The following is a 21,258-nucleotide window of genomic DNA, read 5'->3' on the forward strand; positions in this document are numbered from 1 at the left end:
CCCACATTCAGATACTGAAACACACGTCCGTAAACAGCGTTCCCCGCGAAAACACAAGAGATGGCGGCGTGCTCCATCGGACGAGTGTTTGCAGCGATCGTCTGACATGGACTATGGAAATTCCGACGACGGTACCGGCGGTACAGAGGCCGCTGTAACTTCAAACTCAACAGATCGCCGTCGTGACGGCTTCAGCCCCTCAGACCCCACAGCACAGCAGGATCACAAGCAGACATCCGCTGCCGATTCCCAGCCAGCAGAGCCGATGGAGTCAGCGCCGAGTGCCGCAGCAGCCACTAACAGCCACCAACAGCCGATGGTGTTTCATGGTGACTGGGCGGACGACTGTGAGGAACACTCCTTGCCCATCGTGTCGGACGACACGGGGGGAAATTTACCCCACCAGTGTTGATCCTTTCCCGCCGTCAGTTACAGTGACGAGACAGCCTTAGCAGGGTATTGATGGCCAACACGGATGCTGTGGATAGACCTCAAACTTATCGCGTTGCAACTATAAACATTAACACTATACGGACGCGCGCTAAGTTATCCTTGCTTCAGGATATGTTGAACTCTGCTTCCATCGACATAGCCCTTCTCCAGGAGGTGTACGTCGACGACTTCCCAGGCATGTACGGTTACGATGCTTGCATCTCTCCAGCTTCCCCAACGGGCTGCGGTGTCGCTGTACTTCTTCGGGAGGGGATAGTGGCGGACGATATCCTGTTTCTGCCTGGGGCAAGAGGAATGGCACTCACAGTACTGGGGGTCCGCCTTACCAATATCTACGCACCTTCCGGGACGGACAAACGTCGCGAACGTTCACGATTCTTTGCGGAAGACGTCGCCCCGCTCTTCCAAGGCCGCCACGACCATCTGGTGTTTGGAGGTGACTACAATTGCGTACTGGCGCGCAGAGATCAACTCCCACGACATAATCCGTGCCCGGAACTCGGGACGCTAATTCGAGATCTGCAGATGGTGGACACTTGGGAACATCTTCACGGCCACCGACCAGGATTCACGCACTTCACAAGTCACTCTTCCAGTCGTATCGACCGGATTTATGTCTCACGCTCTCTCGCCGCTGGAACACAGGATGCGGAACTGTGGCCTGCAGCATTCTCGGACCACTCAGCTTACATTTGTGCCGTCACCCTGCGGCGGCAACAAGTGTGGAGAAGCCGCAGCCCGTGGAAATTAAACATCGCTCACCTGTCGTACCCGGATTGCCGCCAAGCCGTTGAGGATACGTGGCATTCGTGTGAAAATCGCCTCCGTGCATATCCCACAACGATCCGCTGGTGGTTGGACTGCGCCAAACCGGCGCTGAGGCGAACGTTGATAACCTACGGTCGTGACCACGCTACCTGGCGAAGACATACACTCGACTTTTACTTCCGGGTCCTGCGCGACTGCGATGCTATGGCGCCGTCTCCGGAACGACAAACGGCGGTCCACCGTGCTAAGGCTCAGATCCTCGCTCATATGCGACGCCACCTAGAGGGGGTAGTCATCCACTCGGATCCGCAGGATCGGTTACCGAGCGAACGCCCGTCAATGTTCCACGTCCTTCGTGAACGTCAACGACGCCAACGAGCGCTGATACGCTTCATCGACACGGAGGACGGTCATCGCCTCACCACGCAACAAGACATAAACACAGCGTTCTACAATCATTATTCCCAACTCTATTCCGCTCAGACCCCTGATCCGACAGCACTGGAGGACGTCTCTCAGACGATTTACGGCACCGTCACCCCGGCAATGGAAGCGGCCTTGATGGAAGAAATTACAGAAGAAGAAGTGATCGACGCCTTTCGAAAAGGTGCTGTCAACAAGTCTCCGGGTCCTGATGGCCTCCCCTTGGAATTTTACCGGACTTTTCAACATTTATTAGCCTCCCGATGGACGGACATCTGTCGCGAACTCCTATCCCCGGACGTGCCGCTCCCTGCGGCCCTTGTGGAAGGGATGATTATTCCTATTCACAAACCGTCCGGTGGCTCACGACTGCAGGACTACCGCCCGTTGACGCTATTGAACTGCGACTTTAAGATCTTTTCTCGACTGTTGGCGGCGCGGATACGCCAGACCCTACGAAATGGTATCTCACCCGATCAAACGTCATTAGGAGGCGACAATAATATTCAAACAGCACTCAGTGAATATCGTGACTTGATCTCACTTGCGAGGGCATGTCGTCTGAAGGGTGCACTGGCGGCAATCGAATTTAGTCAAGCTTTCGACCGAGTGGACCACAACTATTTGGAAGCGGTCCTCCGACATATGCGGTACCCACAGCCATTCGTCACTGTCGTCATGCGACTACTCCGTGGCGCGACGTCCAAGGTGATCGTCAACGGCCGCCCTTCGCAGCCCCTCACCATTTCTCGATCGATACGCCAAGGGTGCCCTCTGTCCACTTTACTTTACGCTGTGGCCATGGAACCTCTCCTCTGCGGCCTGCGCCAACGACTAACGGGTATGACGTTACGAGGCCACACTTTCCGGTGTAAAGCGTACGCTGACGACCTGGTGATTGTCATCCGCCACGGTGACAACACCGCTAGCGCACTAAATTGGATAACGAAATATGGCATGGCCGCTGGTAGTCGTATCAACGTCGCAAAATCGGTGGCGATGAACATCGGGGTCGGATTGTCTGAGAACAGTGTCACCCCCTTACAGCTCAGAGATAGTTTGAAATGTCTCGGCATTGACTTTACAGACGATATACGACGGACCGCTGCTCACAACTTTCGACGGCTTTTACGGAATGTTCGGACTGGAATTGCCAACAACCGCCTACGAGCCCTGGACATCGTCCAACGGACCCAGTATGTTAACTCACATTTAGCGTCACGCATTCCACACATCGCCCAGATATTACCTATACCGGTGATGTTAGCACGCCGTATACATGCGGCTTTTGGGTCCTTCGTGAGTTCAGGAATGCTTTTCAAGATCAAATATGAGACTCTCACCCTTCCCCCCCCCCCCCCCCCCCCATCGGGGAGGGCTTGGCCTTTATCACGTTTATGACAGAGCGGTCGCCCTATTTGTGAGCACATTAGTCAAACTACGGCACCGCCGTCCGGACAGTCTGACCAGTTTGTTACTAGAAGAACTAGCACCGCCCTCCCTGTTGCCGCCTGTGCCGATACACCATGTCCCCTCCTCGCTCTTCTACATCGGTGTCTTTTACCTCGAACTCAGTTACGTTCGACTTGCCTTACCAGCGACTCAACTGGCGACGGCAAAGACGGTTTATAGGGTCCTGCAACGTGGACGACCCGATAACGTCGTGGAGAGTAAGCACCCGAACGTCAACTGGCGAGTAGTGTGCAGGACAATTCACCACGTAACGCTGGACACTGACGTCACGGCGATGTGGTATATCACTGTCAACGGTAAGCAGGTGACCAGATCAAGGCTACATGCGATCCACATGGTGGACTCACCCACGTGCACGAACTGTGGCGTTCAAGACGACGATGAACACTGTCTTAGCTGTGGCGAGTCTACGGCAGTGTGGCACTTAGTGAGGCAAATGTCAGCATACTTCCTTCGGGTAACGCCGAATCATATCGACCCCAAGACTATCTTATTCCCGGATGAAACGTATTACCCACGCACTAAAACTAATGCAATGACGTGGCTTCGTGGACATGCAGTGCATTATTTGTTTCAAGACGGCACTAAGGACACTTTAGACTTTTGGAACTATTTGCAGGAACGACATTGCAAGATCCTCCGTAACCCTAAGTATCGACAATATTTTTCCAATTTTTTGTGGAGTGCGTTCCACGACCCTCCACGTAGCTGGAACATCACGGGTAAGAGAAGCTAAAATTACAATACGATGATAGAACACTACACGGTACGACGTGGGATCTACTTTCATCATTACGAGAAGTCATACCTGGATGATACAGCAGATGGAGAGTTTCGTTGTGAACCCTCACACTCTGTAGCAGTATTTGCCCCATTTCCTCTTTTTGTCCCGGTGCGAACAGGTCTTCGCAGTTTTAGTTTCCCCATCCAGTACAAGATGTAGCACTGGTTAATGGTGGTATGGATTCCACCCTTCAGTTTTGTTTCATGGTTTCCTTCGCCCCGCACTTTGCTCTCTTTCTTTATGCCTTTTTCTACAACTATTAGCATCGTTTTAGTTATGTGCATCCCCAACTCGACGCAAAGAGTGCACTTACTAGTTTTCAGTTCCTTACTGTTAAAAAAATTAAAAAAAATGAAAAAAAAAACAATTTAAAAAAAAATTCAAAATAAAAAAAAGGCAAAGGTCCCGACTTCGAGATAAAAAAAAATGGTCGGTACCATAGGGCCTTCATGGCCTGTTCGGGAGGAGTTAAGTTGGTTTTTTTTTGTTTTTTTTTAAGAATTGGAACGTTCAAATTTTTTTTGGAGAAGCATGAATTAAGGATGGATCTGCCTTTTTGCAAGCATACAACCGTTTTGTCTTACTACCCAGATATGTTTCATCACAATTGCGGCATCCTCAGTGAGTTTTTTCCTTACATTTTTTCTTGCAAATTACACTGCTTCAGTCCTATGGCTGCCAATGGAAATCGTCCACAAGTATAGATTAGTAAACCATGTCATCTTTGCTGAATTTGGATTGTTCTGAGCGTGTTTTATTGTTTTCGTGTATATGGACTGACTTTTCTCCTGCTCGTTTGTGAATAACTGCGTCTTGCTATCTTTTTTCCTCTCTCAAATTTAGTTAGACACTACACTCTGTTGGTGGTATTGGTTTCTACATCAGCGTATTCAGGGGTAGTTGTCTCAAAAAGATTGGGAACCACTGGGTTACGGCGACCGCTCATGTAAAGTGCGAAATCCGGTTTCTAATCCTGATCCGACACAAATTTTCATTGTCATTACCCCCTTATACAGCATATGCTTGGTCGCATTCGCAACTGCGAATACATTCCATTATTTCGTATAGCGTTGCTTTGTTACAGATAATGTATTGTCTTCGAAAGGTCAACCTTTTTCATATAGTATTAATGTAATTTGAGAGCCGTGCAGACCCATCGTTTTGCCACATTTAGTTCTTCAATGAAGGAAATGTGAAGTGACAAGTCCTTGACTTCAGATGCCGCACAGCGTGCAGATTTCGTAACACAATTACTTCAGTTAAGGCAAGGAAATGATGGAGTATCCGAGTGTTCCAAATAGAGAGAGAATGCGAGAGGGAGAGAGAGGGAGCGAGACGGCCGGCAAGTCAATCATGATTCAGGTAATGTTTGTAGGTGTTTTGTATCACGGCCATAAGTTCTTTATCGCTATGAAACCCATCTTATTCTCCACTATAATGATTACCAAAGAGACTGACCATTTCTTCGTAAAAATTACCATTGGAAACAACGGTTGAACGAGTACTCTGATAATTTAGGCCAAACGACTGTAGGTGTCATCTATTTGATACCAAGTAAAGAGTTCCGTCCTTTGGTTTTTACAGAACTGTTATTTGCGCGGGTATATAAAGGGGAAACCTTGTTAGCAACAATCTCGAAAAGTTTTTGTTTGACTTACTTGATTTTTTACACGGTGTTCTAATAAACATTCGGATGGACATAGACTACATGTATGTTTAAAAAAGAAAGACGTATGAGCTTTCCGTTAAAATTCACTACGAGGAAGAAAATATTGTGCTATGCTGTGAAAGTGGGTGGTTTCGTTTTCTTTCTCGCAGTTGGTTTTAATAGAAATCTGTATTTAATGAAAGCTGGATTGGTTTGCAATTATAATGCCATTACGCAATCTGAATCTTGTGAAACTTTGTAATGCTACACTTCACAGTTTAAAACTAGAGTCGATAATGTCATTGAAGCTACTATCCTCATAGATCCATGATCAGAAGAGGTCTCTCTCACACTCCGTGTATCAATGATCAAAATTGATTTATCCATTCAATTTAAGAGAAAACGACTCATTTCCGAATCCAAGCTATAATATGTCGTCGTTCCTGCGTCACAATCTGTACTCGTACACACATTACAGTACGTGGGAGGACATTTTCATCGAATACGATATTGCAATGCCTTGTTGTTCTGAATTACGGTGCACTGCAGCGCGGCGACTTCAGCCGTAATGATATACACACATGTTCAGAAAAAAAACAGAATACCATGAACGACCAGAGACAGAACGTTCATATTCGCAGGACATGTGCATTAGTATGCTCTGCAGAAATGGTTAGCATTTGAACCATGTCAGACTGTGGCTTCAAGGTCAACATCGATATCGCGGCGCAACACCACCTGTCGGTAAAATGTGCCTGCGGCTCTCTTTGTCGCTATAAACAGAAGGTAATGGATCAGTGTGACTTGAGCAAACGTGCAGGGGGTCTCGCAGACGTATGCGCAAACCTTAATCTCAAATCAGAGTGTCTGAAAGAGGGAGCGTTATTGGCATGAGAGAATGTGATGCATCCATCCGAGAAATTACTACTCGTGAGGTACGCAGTGTTTCGTCAGTGCATTGGGTGCGTGCAGAATGGTTCACAGAAGGCCGTAGAACAACGCAAGATGGGTCAGGACACATCTGCATTCTCCTCAGCTCTGGCGCAACAGTGTAGCTGTGTGACACACCTTACACTACCAAGGGTGACAGTCCGTCGCCGTTTATAACGGTATGGGTTACGTGCGCGTCGTCCACTTCTCCGCCTACCTTTAAACGCCAATGTTGTGCAGAACGACGTCACTGGGGACAGGAATGGCATCGGATAGTGTTTTCGGACGAAACCATGTTCTGTTTGTTTGAAAATGATCACATTTGGTTCGCTGCAGACAGGGGGAGCGGCATCAGAGTGACTGTATTCGCACATGACATGCAGCGCCAGCTCAAGACCTTATGGTGTGGGCTACTATTGGCTTCAATGACAAATCACATTTGATGCGCGTCCAGGACACTGCGACCAGTGTGACCTACGTGAATGACATCCAGCGACCCGTAGCCACACCCTTTCTGCACAACACGAAAGACGCAACTTTTCAGCAAGGCAATTCGCAACCACATCTTCCTGCATGAACACGTGCCTTCTTGCTGTCACAGGATGACAGACTTTTGCCCTGACCCTCCAGATCACCAGAATTGTCGCCAATCGAGAAGTGTGAGATATGGTGATATGACAGATGTAACGCTGTGACCCAATACCAACCACCACAGATGAACTTTGGAACCAGGTGAATGCAGCACGGATGGCTATACCACATGACGTTATTCGCGCCTTATACGAGCCTATGCCATTACGCAGAGAGAAGTCATCGGGGCCCATGTCACATACTGTGTCTACTAGGCATCAGGACACATGCTGAACCGAGATGACTGAAATACTAATCATTTCGCAGGACATACTAATGGACATGACCTGTGAATATGAACATCGTGTCTCTAATGGCTCAACGTGTTCTTTTTGTTCTGAACATGAATGTACATTACATTTATTCGCAATTGCGAATATAGACAACCGCCACCTGCAGACTGGAACGACGACAATGAAAATTTGTGCTGGACCGGAACTCGAAATCGTATATCCTGCTTATCGCGTTCGGTCGCCTTACCATTTGCCTCTCCGTGCACTTCCATATGTGATCGTTTTTGAGTCACAAACTGTACTCGTACACACATTATGTAATTCCCGTATGGGGGAGGACATTTTAATTGAAAGTCTTAGCCGAGAGGTCTAAGGCGCTGCACTCATGGACTGTGCGGCTGGTGCCGGCGGAGGTTCGAGTCCTCCCTCGAGCATGAGTGTGTGTGTGTTTGTCCTTAGGATAATTTAGGTTAAGTAGTGTGTAAGCTTAGGGACTGATGACCTTGGCAGTTAAGTCGCATAAGATTTCTCACACACAAAAAAAAAATTGAAAGTCGCTGCCTGGTACCATCGCATAAATACTACACTGCACTGTCTGTCGTGTTAAGAAGAACGATGCAATTTTCCTTCGGACATGCTTGCATGAATTATATAATGTGTGTCCGATTGCAGGTTGTGACGGAGGGGCGACAAAATATGGAAGTTTGGGTCAGGCTGTGAGTCATGTACGGATAGGTGTGAAATGGTTCAAATGGCTCTGAGCACTATGCGACTTAACTTCTGAGGTCATCAGTCGCCTAGAACTTAGAACTACTTAAACCTAACTAACCTAAGGACATCACACACATCCATGCCCGAGGCAGGATTCGAACCTGCGCCCGTAGCGGTCTCTCGGTTCCAGACTGTAGCGCCTAGAACCGCACGGCCACTCCGGCCGGCCTCAGGTGTCAGCTAGCATAAAGTGGGAAATCGTGTTTATGAGTCCCCGTCCGAGACATATTTTCATTGTCGTCATTCCCTTATACAACTGATGAATGTTCGTACGTATTTCATGTATTTCGTATCACATTGCGTTGTTACGCATACACTATTGTCTTTGAAAGGTCTACGTTTTTCATATAGCATTAGTGTATTTTCAGAGTTGTACAGGCCCATAGGTTTCCCACATTTTGTTCTTAAATGGAACAATTGTGAAGTCAAAAGCCCTTAAGCTCAAAGGCGGCCCTAAGTGTAAATTTCGTAACACAACTACTTCAGTTAAGGGTAGTAAACGATGGAGTATCGGAATGTTCCAAATAGAGATACATAGACAGACAGATAGACAGAGAGACAGAGGGGGTGGGGGGGAGCTAAGTCGGTCACATTTCAGAAAATGTTTGTAGGTGTTTTTTACGATTGCCACAAGTTCTTTATAGCTATGCAACTCATTTTATTCTACAATATGATCATTACCACAAAGAGACTGACCATTTCTTCGTAAAAATTACCATTGATTTTGGAAACAACGGTTGTACAAGTACTTTGCTAATTGAAACAAAAATGTTCAAATGTGTGTGAAATCTAATATGACTTAACAGCTAAGGTCATCAGTCCCTAAGCTTACACACTACTTAACCTGTCCTTTGGTTTTTACAGAACCATTATCTGTGAGGGTTGGGGGGGGGGGGGGGACGTTGTTAGCAGTAATCTCGAAAAGTTTTCGTTCGATTTACTTCCGATTTTATACGATACTCAAATAAACATTCGATGGACATAGACTACATCTTAAAAAAAAATGCAAGCTTTCTATTAAAACTCACTGCGCGGAAGAAAATGCTGTCCTATGCTGTGAAAGTGGGAGATTTCGTTTTCTTTCTGGTAGTTGGTTTTAACAGAAACTTGTATGGAATGGAGATTGGATCAGTTTACTATTATAATCCCATTACGTCTGAATCGTTCGAAACTTTGTAATGCTACACGTTCAAAGATTAAAACTAGGAGAGATAATGTCACTGAAATTACTATCCTCTCCAGGGGAAGGAAGCCAGTGTGCACTCCGTGTGCATTCTGGGGGGAGCCATTCCGGATATGAAAAGGGTGATCCGGGATGCCATGAATAGTACAGGGTGCAGCCAACTGCAGGTGGTGGCTCATGTCGGTACCAATGACGTGTGTCGTTTTGGATCGGAGGAGATTCTCTTTGGTTTTGGGCGGCTAGCGGAAATGGTAAAGACTGTCAGTCTTGGCTTGCGAGATTAAGGCGGAGCTCACCATCTGCAGCATCGTCGATAGAATCGACTCCAGTCCTTTGGTGCAGAGCCGAATGGAGGGTCTGAATAAGAGATTCAGGCGGTTCTGTGACCGTGTAGGCTGCAGATTCCTTGACTTGGCCATCGGGTGGTGGGTTTCCGGGTTCCGCTTAATAGGTCAGGAGTCCACACAGGAGGCGGCTATACGGGTAGCGGGGGCTGTCTGGAAGGGACGGGGCGGTTTTTTAGGTCTCAGGGAACCACAGAAGGGAAGTCCGTCTAAAAGTGGGCAGGTAAAACACAGTAAGGTAGTTGTAGAAACGATTGGTATTGTAGTTGTAAATTGTCGTAGCTGTGTTGGGAAAGAACCAGAGCTCCAAGCCCTAATAGAAAGCACTAAAGCTCAAATATTTGTAGGTACAGAGAGCTGGCTAAAGCCGGAAATAAGTTCAGCCGAATTTTTTTCAAACGATCTAACAGTGTTCAGAAAGGATAGATTAAATACAGCTGGTGGAGGAGTATTTATTGCTGTCATAGGTAATTTGCCTTCCAGTGAAATTGAAGTAGATAGTTCGTGTGAAATAGTATGGGTAAAGGTTATACCTGACAATCGGACTAAACTATTAATTGCATCGTTTTACCGACCCCCCGTCTCAGAAGATTTAGTTGCTGAACAGTTCAAAGAAAAGTTGAGTCTCATTTCAAATAAGTACCCCGCTTATACAATTATAGTCGGTGGTGACTTTAATCTACCCTCGATATGCTGGAAAAATTATACGTTTAAAGCCGGCGGCAGGCATAAAACATCATCCGAAATTGTACTCAATGCTTTCTCAGAAAATTATTTTGAACAATTTGTTCATGAGCCCACTCGAAGCGTAAATGGTTGCGAAAGCATACTTGACCTATTAGCAACAAATAATCCTGGACAAATAGTGAGTATTGTGACGAATACAGGGATTAGCGACAACAATGCAGTTGCTGCTAGGCTGAATACCGTAACATCTACAACCATCAAAAAGAAACACAACGTATATCTATTTAAAAAAGCTGATAAAAATGCTCTTAACGCCATTTTAAGAGACAGTCTTCACTCCTTCCGATCTGATCATGTAAGTGTAGAAAAGTTGTGGAATGTTTTCAGAGAGATAGTATCGACAACAATTGAGCTATATACACCACATAAACTAATAAGTTATGGTACTGATCCCACATGGTACACAAAACGGATTAGATCGTTGTTGCAGAAGCAACGAAAAAACCATGACAAATTTAAAAGAACGCAAAATCCCCAAGATTGGCAAAGTTTTACAGAAGTTCGAAATATGACGCGTACTTCAATGCGAGATGCTTTTAATAATTTCCACAACAAAATTCTGTCTCGAAATCTGGCAGAAAACCCAAAGAGATTCTGGTCATACATAAAGCACACCAGTGGCAGGCCGCAATCAATACCTTCACTGCGCGATAACCACGGTGAAGTCACTGATGACAGTGCCACTAAAGCACATTTATTAAACACGGTTTTCCGAAACTCCTTCGCCAAAGAAGACGAAGTAGGTCTTCCTGAATTCAAATCAAGAACAACTGCCAAGATGAGAAACATAGACGTAGATATCCTCGGAGTAACGAAGCAGCTTAAATCACTTAATAAAGGCAAGGCCTCCGGTCCAGATTGTATACCAGTCAGGTTCCTCTCAGAGTATGCTGATAAAATAGCTCCATATTTAGCAATTATATACAACCACTCGCTCACAGAAAGATCCGTACCTAAAGACTGGAAAATTGCTCAAGTCACACCAATACCCATAAAGGGAAGTGTAGGAGTAATCCGCTGAATTACAGGCCTATATCACCAACGATGATTTGCAGTAGGGTTTTGGAACACATACTGCATTCGAACATTATGAAGTACCTCGAAGAAAACGATTCATTGACACATAGTCAGTACGGTTTCAGAAAATATCGTTCTTGTGAAACGCAACTAGCTCTTTATGCTCATGAAGTAATAAGTGGTATCAACGGGGAATGTCAAATTAATTCCATATTTTTAGATTTCCAGAAGGCTTTCGCCACCGTTCCTCACATGCCTCTTCTAACCAAACTGCGTGCCTACGGAGTATCGCCTCAGTTGCGCGACTGGATTCTTGATTTGCTGTCAGAAAGGTCACAGTTCGTAGTAATAGACGGAAAGTCATCGAGTAAAACAGAAGTAATATCCGGCGTTCCCCAAGGAAGTGTTATAGGCCCTCTATTGTTCCTGATCTATATTACCGACATAGGAGACAATCTGAGTAGCCGTCTTAGATTGTTTGCAGATGATGCTCTCATTTACCGTCTTGTAAAGCCATCAGATGATCGACACGACTTGCAAAATGATTTAGATATCTGTATGGTGCAATTGACCCTGACTAAAGAAAAGTGTAAAGTTATTCACATAAGTACTAAAAGAAATCAGCTAAATTTCGATTACACGATAAGTCACATAGATCTGGAGGCTGTAAATTCAACTAAAAACTTAGGGCTTACAGTTACAAATAACCTAAATTGGAACGATGACATAGATAATATTGTAGGTAGAGCAAACCAAAGACTGCGATTCATTGACAAAGCACTTAGAAGGTGCAACAGGTCTACTAAAGAGACTGCTTGCACCACGCTTGTTAGCCCTATTCTGGAGCATTGCTGTGCGGTGTGGGATCCGCATCAGGTGGGACTGACGGATTACATCAAAAAAGTACAAAGAAGGGCAGCTCGTTTTGTATTATCGCGAAATAGGGGAGATTGTGTGACAGACATGATACGTGAATTGGAGTGGCAATCATTAAGACAAAGGCGTTTTTCGTTGCGACGGGATCTTCTTATGAAATTTCAATCACCAGTTTTCTCCTCCGGTTGCGAAAACATTCTGTTGGCACCCACCTAAATAGGGAGAAATGATCATCACGGTAAAATAATATAAATTAGGGCTCGCACAGAAAAATTTAAGTGCTCGTTTTTCCCGCGCGCCGTTCGAGAGCGGAATTGTAGAGACAGCTTGAAGGTAGTTCATTGAACCCTCTACCAGGCACTTTATTGTGAATAGCAGAGTAATCACGTAGATGTAGATCCTCATAGATCCATGATCGGGAGTGGTCTGTCTCATAAGCGGTATACCAATGATTAAAACCGATTTATCTATTCAGTTTAAGAGAATGAGCGTTTCTTGACACGACTCATAGCCGAACCCGAACTTTCATATGTCGTCGCTCGTGCGTCACAGCCTGCATTCGTACACACATCATGTAATTCCGATACTGGGGGAGGATATTTTAATTGAATCCGATATTGCAGTGCCTTTTTTATTCTGAATTACAATGCAAAGTTCCTCTGGACATCCATGCATGTGCAAAGTAACAGGCACTGCGGCGAATACGCCCTTCGGCGGGACGGGGTCGGTCGTCTGCGTTTTTGTCAAGGCTATCGTTCAGTCCACCTACCTCGATGGGATTCTTGCCGATGTCCCTTCACTCTGTGGTATCAGATACGTGATAGGCAGTGTAAAGCAGCGTTGATGAAATCACCACCAAATACCTACCACGCAGAGGCCGTGTAACTCTAGTTGAAAGTGAGTCCCTGAAAGGTCATGATTAAAAAATCGGTCGTTCTGGATCTTCAGTGTGAAAAGCGTTTAAAATTAGATAAACGATGCTTTTTATTCATATTGAAACATATGAAATGGCTATAAAGCCAGAATTTAATATTGTAAAACGTTCTCATTCAAAGTTCTCTCTCTCTATAACAAATATTCACTCCAAAAGCAGCCAGAATTTTAGTAAGTCCGACCGACTAACTTTCACGTCTATTCGCGAGTTAAACATTCGGTCGTTTCAGTGGTCTTCTTCGTAACAGGTGCTTGCAAAAATGTTCTGTACAGAGCACGTAACAGGCCACGCGAAGTTGTTACTACGACGAGAAAGTTCACACACTCATAAGTCTCACACTATTTAATTTAGAAACACCAAATCTTCATTAAGATGTTTGTACCCCCAGTCGCTTCAAACCGTCATGAAATATTTTACATGTATTCGAAAGTGCGAACATTGACAACCATCAAAGGCAGAAGGGTATGACGACAGTGGAAATTTGTGCTCGACCAGGACTCGAGCCCGGATTTTCCGCTTACAGCGAGCGGTCGTATTACCATTTTTTTCTTTTCGTTTTTTTCTTTCTGATTTATTTAGTTTTTCTTTTCAACATATGTAAATTTCACCAAATTATTTTCTAATTTCTGTTTGGAAACTTTGTCTCCATCTTTTTTTAGTTAGCCCTTGATCTTAGTCTACCGAACATATATCGACAGTTCCTCATGTTTTTATCCTGCAAAATACATCTCATGTAGCTGAGTTCCATGCAGTAAAAATCTAATGTGTTTCACTTTGGGATTTATTGCCCAAAGTCTTGCATCACCCCCATTCCCAGAACGCCTGAAGATAAACGTTGACTGTGTATATTGTATCACACACACAGCCCCTTTGACTGTTCAGAGATGTCAAAATACCCGCCCAAAGATGTAAACAACCATGCATGAGCAGCGCCTATTTGACGGAGGGGTCCGACAGTCAATCAGTTCCACTCATCCCACCAGGAAGGAGGTACACAGCTAGTAGTGTTGTCTGTCATTCAACCATGCCTAGACGGTCAATACCGCGATTAGATCGCGTCCGCATTTTTACTTTCTGCCAGGAAGGGCTCTCAACATGGGGAGTGTCCAGGTGTCTTAGAGTGAACCAAAGCGATGTTTTCGGACATGGAGGAGATGCAGAGAGACAGGAACTGTCGAGACATTCCTCGCTCAGGCCGCCCAAGGGCTACTTGTGCAGTGAACCGCTACATACGGATTATTGCTCGGAGGAACCCTGACAGCAACGCCACCATGTTGAATAATGCTTTTCGTGGAGCCACATGACGCCGTGTTACGACTCAAACTGTGCGCAATAGGCTTCAAAATGCTCAATTTCACTCCCGACGTCCAATCCGAGGTCCATCACTGCTACGACACTATGCAGCGCGGTACAGATGGGCCCAACAACATGCCGAATGGACCGCTCAGGATTATCATCACGTTCTCTTCACCGATGAGTGTCGCATATGCCTGCAACCAGACGTTCGTCAGAGACCTGTTTGGAGGCAACCCGATCAGGCTGAACGCCTTAGACACACTGTCCAGCGAGTGCAGCAAGGTGGAGGTTCCCTGCTGTTTTGGGATGACATTATTTGTGGCAGACGTAGGCCGCTGGTGGTCATGGAAGGCGCCACAACGGCTGTACGATACGTGAATGCTATCCTCCGAACGACAGTGTAACCATATCGGCAGCATATTGGCTAGGCATTCGTCTTCATGGATGACAATTCGCGCCCCCATCGTGTACATCTTGTGAATGACTTCCTTCAGGATAACAACATCGCTCTACTAATGTGGCCAGCATGTTCTCCAGAAATGAACCCTATCGAACATGCCTGGGATAGAATGAAAAGGGCTGATTATGGACGATGTGACACACCAACAACTGTGAAGGATCTACGCCGAGTCGCCGTTGAGGAGTGGGACAATTTGGACCAACAGGGCCTTGATGAACTTGTGGATAGTACGCCACGACGAATAGAGGCATGCATCAATGCAGGAGGACGTGCTACTGGGTATTAGAGGTACCGCTGTGTACAGCAATCTGGACCACCACCTCTGAAGGTCTCGCTGCATGGTGGTACAACATGCCGTGTGTGGTTTTCATGAGCAATAAAAAGGGCGGAAATGATTTTTATGTTGATCTCTATTCCAATTTTCTGTACAGGTTCCGGAACGCTCAGACCCGAGGTGATGCAAAATTTTTCTTGATGTGTGTACTTGTGTTGACAAAGCCTGCAAGCTTTCAGGTCTAAAAAACTGGAATAACTTAGCTTTTACGCTGGTTGGATGGCTGTCAATTAGCTGCAGAGATCTCTTTATAAATAAAGTAGTAGTTTTCGTCTGGATTTATGTATGAGCTTCCGGGATCTCTTTATTAACAATGTCGTAGCTTGTGTCTGGATTTCTGTAGGTACTCCCACTTCCATTTTATGGTTATTATTGCTGTAGCAACTCTAAAAATTTCTCCTTGCACCATGTAGCGACAAACAGTTGTCATGTTAACTATTTTTTACTTCTTAAGCTGGGTAAAATTTGCCACACACACGTCGCTTTTGAGAGAACTGCACAACAGATGATTTCAATTTTTTCTTTATGTTGAGATCTCTCATATGATGTAATTTGAGGGTGCCACAAATTCTGTCTAACACCTTTTTTCAGTTGGATGCTATTGTTCGAAGGGGCCAGCCATAAAAAGTTACACCCAAGGCAGAATGGTGCTCGACGCGTTTGGCCCAAGCAATCTGAACGTTTTTGAGACCGTTAAGATTTAAAAATGCGCTCTTCGCCTCATTAACTTTTGCACGCATTGCGTTGCAGTATAGCAGTAAATTTTCTATTATACGCACTGCGTCATCGTTGCTTCTTATTATCAAACAAGCGTCGTCAGGGTACGCATTAAAAACTTCCTTAGGATCTGAGACTGATATGCCATCTAGTGCGTCATTTAAAGGTCTCATAAGAGGTTCCAGTGCTACAACGTACAGCATCACTGGTAACTGACTCCCCTGCGAGACTCTATTTCCAATCAGAATGTCCTTAGTATACTGTCCATTCAGTGATAACTTTGATTTGATATCAGTTAAACTGTTAGCTAACACATTCGCTTTAGTATTAGTTAATCCCATGTACTTCAAGGTTTGGGAAAGGTATCCGTGGTTTACTCTGTTGAACGGCTTTGCAAAGTCTGTAAAAGCAAGACCGCCATATTCCGTTTGGGAAGATTACGACCAAGTCCCTGTATTCACTTATCATCTTGAATATGCTACACCCTGGAAGACAAGTTTGATGGCATCCAATGATCTTTTCTAAGACTGGATTTAGTCTCTCCTTGACAACCCTCGCTGTTTTTTTTTTTTTTGGTGATCTGAGTTCATTAGCGTGATAGGTCTCATTTTAGTTATATCCTTTATTTCTGTGTTCCTTCTTTTTAGAAGAAGCACAGTGACACTCTGCTTAAAGCCTATATTGGGACAGTTTCTCCTTTCAAGACTTCATTTATAATTTCAGTAAATATTATTCCTGTTGTATGCCAATATGTTCTATAAAATTCTAATGGCAACCTATCAGGGCCTGGTGACTTTTTAGAAGGTGATGACTTCTATATATCTAAAACTTCTTCTGCGGTTATTTCCGCCGTCATATTTAGGTTACCCTCTTCTGTTATTGTGTCTTCGACTCCAGATATGGATAAAAAATCTCTCACCACATTGTCTTCAACATGCTTTTGACTGTAGAGTGTATCACAAATTCGAAAAGGCTCATTCATGATAGCTTTTTCACCTGTCAGAACTCTCGTGTCCTCCGCTAGGAGGTACTCAATAAAATTTCTTCTCCTTTGTTGTTCATATCGTATGAGATGATATATTGAGATATTTTCGTCTTCTATAACGGTTTTGTGTGTGTGAATTTATTTTTAAGTCCTCTAGCTTTGATCTCTTGATATTTATAAGCTTGGCTTTGGTCTGTTAATATGCATTAAAATATCTTGTGACATTGGTTGCTCGTAGAGGTTTGCGTATACGAGAGTAAAATGGAATTCGGTTGTGTTTCTCAACCACCTCGCTCTCCCTTTAGATATTCCTAAAAGTTGTATTAAAATTTTTACATCTATGGCGCTTCTCGACTCTAAAAAACAGACATCTGTCATTTCAATTCCTTCCCTGGCAAGGATAACTGTCCCAGAGTTGTGCTCATGAGCTATGTTTAAAATTTTATTGTAGCCAACTACATACAGACCCCTAATACTGACTTCTTTCAAAAACACTATATTGGTGTCTGACTAACAAAAAAGAAGTTTTAAGGAGAGCTGCTTTAATTGCATTTTGTATTTCATTTATATTCAAAGTACTCACATTATAAGTTTGTTCCATCAAGATGTGTTATTCATCTGAAGTCGAAGCTTTCATAAAGATCACTGCATTTTTCCTTTCATTTCTTCTTCCGTTTTCCTTCTTTCTACAGCATTTGCCACTCTTTTAATAAAAAATATCTTCGTGTTGTATAGAGTTGTCGTCTATATCTTCGTCTGTTCGTTCCTCTCCATCGTCTGCCCAGTCTAATCTTGTCTCTGACGTACTTTGACTAAGTAGCGGTTCGTCTCCTGTTTCTCCAGTTTTGTTTCCGATCTCGTTATGTGACGATTGTTGTCCATTTTCAGAATTCATCAGACTTTTGCTTCCTGCAGGACACTCATTGGCATTTTCTGTTGCAGAGTCTTCCATTTTCTTGTCTTGCTCCAGTATGGACCTGAGTTTGACTCTTAAAGAAGGGGCCAAACTCTCTGCGGCTTCGTGTGCCAGTCTCCGCTATTTGGCGTTCATTTTTCTCCTTGAGGATCCCGTAGGAGACAAGTCAGACGATTTTTCTGTTGAGTTGATGGGGGAATCCTCAGTCGACGTGTGTTCCTTCTTTTTATCAGAGTTTCTTTTGGGGGTGTCATTGTGAAGTTCGATGTTTGGTTCTTTCACAGTTACATTTGTAACTTTAGATTGTTTGCCTGTATCTTCTTTCTGTACACTTTGGTGTCCTTCTCAACTGGCTTTTTCCACTTCTCTTTTTTTTTGGCCCCCTTTACGTTTGTTCTTCATTTAACTCTCTACGTGGGTCTGGCGTACCTTCAATATCCATTGCTGACCTATCTGAAATCATCAGCTCTTCGAGTTACAAAAGCGAAGAGCGCAGTGCGCTTTCAGTTTCTGTGGTGTTCAGTATTGTCTGCTGCATAGTTAACAGACTTCGTCATACCGGATAATTCATTTGTTTCCTCATTTGGAGGCCGCTTGTCAGATTTTCGATCGGTTTCACCTGGACTCGGTACTCTGTCGTTTCTGGGCACCGCCAGTGTCACAGGAGCCTCTCCCAGCCCTGCTGTTGACGGTAGTGCGGCGTGCGATCGATGCGGCGGCAGCGTAAGTTAACTTGAGGTTATCCGTCGGGCCAGGATTTGTAACCTCTGAAGTCGGCATCAGCGGGACGCGCCTTTTACTGCACTCATTCCGTATGGGCTCAGGGCAGTTACGTAGAGCGCACGTTTGAGGTTGTCCGTCATACATAACAACTCGATAGCCACACACCCTCATACAGGATGTTACAAAAAGGTACGGCCAAACTTTCAGGAAACATTCCTCACTCACAAATAAAGAAAAGATGTTATGTATACATGAGTCCGGAAACGCTTAATTTCCATGTTAGAGCTCATTTTAGTTTCGTCAGTATGTACTGTAGTTCCTCGATTCACCGCCAGTTGGCCCATTTGAAGGAAGGTAATGTTGACTTCGATGCTTGTGTTGACATGCGACTCATTGCTCTACAGTACTAGCATCAAGCACATCAGTACGTAGCATCAACAGGTTAATGATCATCACGAATGTGGTTTTGCAGTCAGTGCAATGTTTACAAATGCGGAGTTGGCAGATGCCTATTTGATGTATGGATTAGCACGGGGCAATAGCCGTGGCGCGGTACGTTTGTATCGAGACAGATTTCCAGAACGAAGGTGTCCCGACAGGAAGACCTTCGAAGCAATTGATCGGCGTCTTAGGGAGCACGGAACATTCCAGCCTATGACTCGCGACTGGGGAAGACCTAGAATGACGAGGACACCTGCAATGGACGAGGCAATTCTTCGTGCAGTTGACGATAATCCTAATGTCAGCGTCAGAGAAGTTGCTGCTGTACAAGGTAACGTTGACCACGTCACTGTATGGAGAGTGCTACTGGAGAGCCAGTTGTTTCCGTACCATGTACAGCGTGTGCAGGCACTATCAGCAGTTGATTGGCCTCCATGGGTACTCTTCTGCGAGTGGTTCATCCAACAATGTGTCAATCCTCATTTCAGTGCAAATGTTCTCTTTACGGATGAGGCTTCATTCCAACGTGATCAAACTGTAAATTTTCACAATCAACATGTGTGTGCCGACGAGAATCCGCACGCAATTGTGCAATCACGTCATAAACACAGATTTTCTGTGAACGTTTGGTCAGGCATTGTTGCTGATGTCTTGATTGGGCCCCATGTTCTTCCACCTACGCTCAATGGAGCACGTTATCATGATTTCATACGGGATACACTACCTGTACTGCTAGAACATGTGCCTTTACAAGTACGACACAACATGTGGCTCATGCACGATGGAGCTCCTGCACATTTCAGTCGAAGTGTTCGTACGCTTCTCAACAACAGATTCGGTGACCGATGGGTTGGTAGAGGCGGACCAATTCCATGGCCTCCACGCTCTCCTGACCTCAACCCTCTTGACTTTCATTTATGGGGGCGTTTGAAAGCTCTTGTCTACGCAACCCCGGTACCAAATGTAGAGACTCTTCGTGCTCGTATTGTGGACGGCTGTGATACAATACGCCATTCTCCAGGGCTGCATCGGCGCTTCAGGGATTCCATGCGACGGAGGGTGGGTGCATGTATCCTCGCTAACGGAGGACATTTTGAACATTTCCTGTAACAAAGTGTTTGAAGTCACGCTGGTACGTTCCGTTGCTGTGTGTTTCCATTCCATGATTAATGTGATTTGAAGAGAAGTAATAAAATGGGCTCTAACATGGAAAGTAAGCGTTTCCGGGCACATGTCTACATAACGTATTTTCTTTCTTTGTGTGTGAGGAATGTTTCCTGAAAGTTTGGCCGTACCTTTTTGTAACACCCTGTATATGAAATTATGTTCCTCTGGAGTTCAATCTAAATTTGACGAATACCATTCAATAGAGGGAACATGTATGCCACTGACCGTTTCTCTGCAATATTCGAAAGAAATCTTCCATAGGACCTAAGAACTTCAGTAATCTTTTTCGCTGGAACTTCAGAGGACAACTCAAACACCCTAACAGTTCATCTACCTAACCCTGCAATGCGAAACTATAACGTCACTCACAGAAGCATCTGAATTATTAAACTTTATAACACTACCACATTCGTCTACAATAGAAGAATATAAGTCTGGATTTTTCAAATTAACAAATGCAGCATTAGAAACAAACAATGAGTGAACACCAACAACATCATCGCCTGAAATCTGTACTTTCTCCATGAAACACTGCTTAACCTTTCCTCAAGAGGTTGATCGCATTCATCCTGTCTTCAAAATCGGTTCAAGCAAGGCCACAATAAAAAATAAGCGGCTGAAAACAGACCTTATAAACAGCGACGCAGCCGCTGTTTACATCGAGACGCCAGCGATAATGCCACACATCAGCGATGCATCGCGGCTGCGATTCGTATGGGCCATTTGGCCATATGTGCACGACTCAAGGCGATCCAAACTTCCATATGTCGTTGTTCCTGAGTCACAAAGTAAACCCGTAAACACGTTATGTAATTCCAGTACAGGCGAGGAGATTTAATTGAAAGTCGCTACCTGGTATCGTCGGATAAATACGATATTGCACTGCCAGTTTTATTAACAAGAACGATTCAGTGTTGCTTCAAACATGCACTTACGAATTACATTATGTGCGTACGAGAAAAGGTTTTGACAGAGGAACGACGACATATGAAAGTTTGAAATTTG

Source organism: Schistocerca piceifrons, chromosome X, assembly GCF_021461385.2.
Source record: "Schistocerca piceifrons isolate TAMUIC-IGC-003096 chromosome X, iqSchPice1.1, whole genome shotgun sequence".
Taxonomy (NCBI): Eukaryota; Metazoa; Arthropoda; class Insecta; order Orthoptera; family Acrididae; genus Schistocerca; species Schistocerca piceifrons.